We start from the raw sequence: 6,000 nt of genomic DNA, 5'->3' as shown, positions 1-6,000 counted from the left end.
TGGAGTCCCACATAGTTTGCGTCCCGGACCCAGTGGCTTAAAACTCACGCCGGGCACGTGTGCGTGCGTGCCCAAGATCCCGAGAGGAGAATGGAGGAGAAGGGATTGCAATGTGGCCATTCCCCCTGGGGGGTGATTTCTCGCTTTCTGTCTCTCTGTCTCTCTCTGTCTGTCTGGCGAGTGCACATGCCCTATAGCAAAAACCTCTCAAAAAAAAATTGTTCTCTAACTTTTCAAAAAAACATTGAATTTTTTTAGCTGAGCTAATTAACTACACCCGTTACTGTTATAGGCCCCATCAACTGATGACTGAAATAACACATTGAACAAAAGAATAACATTATAGGACAAATATTCTCACATGCTACATTTCAACAAGCAGTAGCATTCAAAGTTTCTTCAATGAACTGTTTTATTATGAATCATGTATTTGACGTATACTGCTTATTTAACTTTATAATTAGTAAAGTTGAAGTCAACACATGTGGTCTGAAGTAGTTAACTCATTTTCAGATAAAGATCTTGAATTTCATGTTAAGAAGTTCATTAACAATATCTTGACCCTGGGATATAGAACTAACCTTAAATAAATAGTCTAACAACACAATTATTACTTACATTTGTACATTTCCATGAAGCTACCTATAAAAATTTAAGAAGTATTTTTTTTAACAAACAAATGTTATTTTTTCTCTGGAAATTGAATTCTCCAATTTGTGTGCTTACATTCAGACATCAAGTGCACTTAAATAGGAATAGCTATGTTCACCCAGAGGGACATTCCTCTCTTGTGAATCAACTTGATTTCTAAAGAACATCTACTAATAGAGCATTCTGATTCTTTCTGAAAACAACTTTCTCTGCCTGAGCCCATTCATTCTTGTAACCCCACTTCACATAAACAAGCAAAATTTCTTATACCACACATGAGAACAATTTCTTGGTGAAGAAATACCAATAAATTGTCTTATATTACTTAGGGAAGATGAAATCTTTCTAGATATTGCACTTCAGTTTCTCCAAAATCAATTTGTATTTCCTGGATGGCAATGTAGAATGTCCTGTTCCTAGGCTAACATTAATAAATACTATATATACTACATCCTGACTGTTGACATAGACTTAGATGGCCTTATTAATGCTATATTTTGTATTCAGACATCATGAAAACTATTTGAAACCTGAAAAATAAGCATATTTTTAAAAGAATGTTTAAAAGGAGTAAAAAGTGGGACAAGCAATGGTGCAGAGGCTAAGGAAGGTAGATCCCACATGGTCAACTGCACTGTTCGAGTCCCAGACCAGGTAGCTTGAAAAACACAATGTACAATGTGCACATGTACATGCATGCTCAAAATTCTGAAAGGAGAGGGAACCAGCAGTTAGCGTAATGGCTATGTCGCTGGACTCCCACGTAGTCGACCGTGGTTCGTGTCCCGGACCCGGTGGCTTAAAACTCACGCCGGGCGCGTGTGCGTGCGTGCCCAAGATCCCGAGAGGAGAATGGAGGAGAAGGGACTGCGGCGTGACCATCCCCCCTGGGGGGTGATTTCTCGCTTTCTGTCTCTATGTCTCTCTCTGTCTGTCTGGCGAGCGCATGCACCCTACAGTGAAAATCTCTAAAAAGAAAAATTAAAAAAAAAATTCTGAAAGGAGAATGAAGAAGAAGGGATTATGGAGTGGCCATCCCCCAAGGTGGATGATTTGTCACTTTCTCTCTCTCTCTATCTCTCTCTGTCTCCCTGGAGAGCTCATGTTCCCTATAGCAAACTAAAAAAGAGGAAATGAAAAAAAAGAAAAAAGAAAATAGTAGAAAGTTTTTTTTACCCTCCTCTTTTTTGTTTAGTTTTTAAGTTTTTGTTATGGATGGGTGTGCTTGCTGGAGAGAGAGACAGAAAGCAAAAGAAGAGAAAGCAACAAAACACTCCCCCACGGGAGATGACCACAATGTAATCCCCTCTTTTTTCTCCTCTCAGACTTCTGGACACATACGCATATGCTCCTGTGTGTCCCAAAAGCCACCAAGTCCAGGAATTAACCAGGCAGTTGTCCACATGGGATCCAGCCACCTTAATCACCATGGCCCTGGTTGGCTCCCAAACCCTTTTTCTTTATCATTTCCTTTCAGGATCATATGGAGATAAAATTCTCAGGTCTGAAGTAAAAGGTCAATGTCCGTTTGTATTTGTAATTACATTTGTTTATTCATTGTCAGTTACATACAGGCTTCAACAAATTGAATGCTCATGATGAAGACTGATATAATTTCCTATCTTATCATCAAAAGAAGAATTACACATTATAACACCTAGGTCATCTTTGCCTGAGGAAAATAAACTTAAAACTGAAACATTACAAGGAAACACATTCTAAGATCTTCAACTAGAATAGACAATATACTTCTACCGTCTGCCATTCTTATAGAAATTAATCACATGGTCTAAAATATTCATGAAGGTCTAGAGAATGTTGTTTTACTGGATGTCCAAGATACACACCTGGGTTTGGAGTAGATAAAGCCAGACTCTGACACCACCCTTGATTTTGGTCAGAAACAATGTGTTTCACTTTCCTGAACCAAAACATTCCCATACTATAGAGTTTCGCCTCAGCAAAGTCTATTATTTTTGTTTTTATGTAATCTCTCAAAAGGCTCCTTCAGATGCATTGACTAAGAACAAAATGAGAAACTGTCCTTCCATCTTGTTCTCAAGTTATAGTAGGAACATTAAAGTAGACATGCTGATGAGTCCTTCCGTCTCACTGGGAATGACACAGCAGTCCTAGTCACCTGGGCAGATTCTGTCAACTCTTATTTCAGGTACAATGGAATTCTTTTGCTATAAATTTCCTCTGACTCCTGACTCTACCATACACGTTATGGTAGTCTTTCAAGATCATAAATAAAGGGAACTTGAATGATTAGGGACTTTTTGGAATCCAACTTTTTTTTTTAAAAAAAGATTTTTGCTATAGGGTGTGTGCACTAACCAGAAAGACAGAGACAGAGAGACAGTGTGACATCCCCCCAGGGGGATGACCATGCTGCAATCTCTTATTCTCTATTCTCAGAATATTTGGCATGCATTCACATGTTCCTCTGTGAGTTTAAGTCACCAGGTCTGGGACTGCAACTATGGTCAACTACATGGGAGTCCAGCGACATAACCATTATGCCATCTGCTGGTCCAGGAATTCAACTTTATAACCTATTTATTTGTTGAGTAAGCATAGAGAAGGTCTTAATTTGCAAATCCAAGATCCAAAGATCTTTAAACTATTAATTTTTTGGAAATAAACATTTCTCTAAAATTCAGACTTCTCATCTATTTACTTTATATCAATTTATATGACAAAATTTTCCTAAATATAATTCTTAGATCTTCAGTGCCCATCCCTCTATTTTAGATTAAAGTTTGCCATCTGGCAGCTGCCTGAGAACATTGATATTATTTAATAATACATATTGTGCAACCCTGCCCAGTACAGAGGGTGGATAGAAAAACTAAAATTAACTTCTACTGTATTGAACAGCAGGTATTTGAAATCAAATTTGAAAAGATAATGGTATGTTGTAATATACCTATCTGCATTTGGTTTTTATTTTAAGCACAAGAGTTTAATTAAATGGTGCTATTGTTTCTAGCCTATATTAATATAGTTTAGTTACTTTTAAATGTGTATTTGTTTATATTGCAATGTCATTGTTATTTTCAGTATCTTATCAATCTTTTTTTGGGAGAGGTTTTCACTATAGGGCACGTGCACTCACCAGACAGACAGAGAGAGACATAGAGACAGAAAGCGAGAAATCACCCCCCAGAGGGGATGGTCACGCAGCAATCCCTTCTCCTCCATTCTCCTCTTGGGATCTTGGGCACGCACGCACACATGCCCGGCGTGAGTTTTAAGCCACCAGGTCCGGGATGCAGATCGCGGTCAACTACGTGGGAGTCCAGTGACATAGCCATTACGCTAACTGATGGTTCCCATTTTCAGTATCTTATTATCATCAACACTATGAAGCATAATCTTATTAAAATGTAATACTCTTTAAAATGTATTTGATGAGTTTTTAAATTCTAAGTTTTTGACATATTTTTATGCCCAAATATGTGTGTGTGTGTATATATATATATATATATATATATATATGTATATGGAGAGAGAGAGAGAGAGAGAGAAAATGTTTATATATGTACACCTACACATACATAGTAAAATATATAGTGAAGCCATTGTTAAATAAAAGATTCAAAACATTCATGCCAACCGCTAAATTTTATAATATTTCATTAGTTATTGAATGGGGTATTAAGGTCTCCAGTGGGGCCAGTTGGTGGCTTTGTGGTTAATGTTGCTGGATCCCATATGGCCGACTGTGCTGTTCTAGTTCCAGATCCAGCAGCTTGAAAACATACCAGATGTGTGTGCATGCATGCCTGAAATCCCAAGAGGAGAAGGGATTATGGAGTGGACTTTTCCCTGGAGGGTGTTTTCTCACTTTCACTCTCTCTTTGGGGAGTGCACATGCCCTACAATAAAAACAATAATAATAATAAAAACTACAATGGTTATAAAACACTGTTTTTAAATATTTTATTTTTTACTTCTAGTATTTTGAGATTCTAATTTTACTTTATTTTTTCTGATGTGAAATAATTGTAGATATTTGTGGAATACAATGATTTTTAGTATAATAATGCAATGAGTAATGATCAAATCAGTGTAACTATCAATAGTATATCTATTAACTCAACAATTTCTGATCACTATATTTTAGAAACATTCAAAATTATCCTCTCTAGTGACTCTGAGATATATAGTCGATTATAATGAACTACACTAAACCTACTATATTTTATGACGATAGAATTGTTCCTCTTATTTATCTGTTATTTTGTTTCTATTAAGGGTCACTCTATCCTCTCCTTCTTATTCTTCCTAATTGTTAGTTATCATTGTTCAACACTGCGCTTCTTTTTTTTTTTTTTTTTTTTTGAGAGGTTTTCGCTATAGAGCGTGGGCGCTTGCCAGATAGAGAGAGACATTGAGACAGAAAGCGAGAAATCACCCCCCCGGGGGGATGGTCACGCCACAATCCCTTATCCTCCATTCTCCTCTCGGGATCTTGGGCATGCACGTGCCCGGCGTGAGTTTCAAGTCGCCGGGTCCGGGATGCGAACCACAGTCAATACGTGGAAGTCCAGCGACATAGCCATTATGCTAACTGCTGGTTCCCAGCGCCTCTTTTTTTTTAGTATTTATTTCATAAGTAAGAGACAAAGAGACAGAGACAGAAAGAGGCTTACTCAGGCAGGTTTCCAGACACAAATTTGTAACTTTTCTCTGTGAGTCAGAGCTTAGGGTTTTATAGTTACAGTGTTGTACTTCTATGAGAACATTTTTTTCTATTTTTAGATAAATATGTATTTAAATATTTCTAATTAATTAAACTATCATCTCTATGAAATATACTTGATAAACTTCACTGATACATTTTATCTTTTCTTTTTAAGAGGTTATTGCCTTAGGACACATGTGTGCTCAGTGGAGAGAGAGAGAGATAAAGACAGAGAGAGGGAAAGTGAGAAATCATACTCCCAGGAGGGATGGCCACGCCTCAATCCCTTCTCCTCCACTCTCCTCCCAGGACCTTGGGCACACACACAAGCACACCTGGCTTGAGTTTCAGGCTACTGTGTCTGGGACTCCCACTGCAGTTGGCCATGTGGGAGTCCAGTGACATAACTGCTATGCCATCTGCTTGCCTCAGTACATTTTATCTTAAAGTCTGTCTTTTTTACCGATGTTACTATAGTCACTCCAGTTTCTTTTGTGTGCTCGCTGGATAGACAGAGGAAGAAAGTGAGAAACCACCCCCCAGAGGGAGATGGTCATGCTGCAATTCCTTCTACCCCCCTCTTCTCTGGGGATTTTGGGGATGCACAGATGTGCCCAGTGTGTTTCAAGCTGCCAGGTTCAGGACTTGAACTGTTG

Source organism: Tupaia chinensis, unplaced genomic scaffold (genome assembly GCF_000334495.1).
Source record: "Tupaia chinensis unplaced genomic scaffold, TupChi_1.0 Scaffold000486_1, whole genome shotgun sequence".
Classification (NCBI taxonomy): Eukaryota; Metazoa; Chordata; class Mammalia; order Scandentia; family Tupaiidae; genus Tupaia; species Tupaia belangeri.
The sequence above is the reverse complement of the archived record's forward strand: the minus strand, read 5'-3'. Positions refer to the sequence as shown.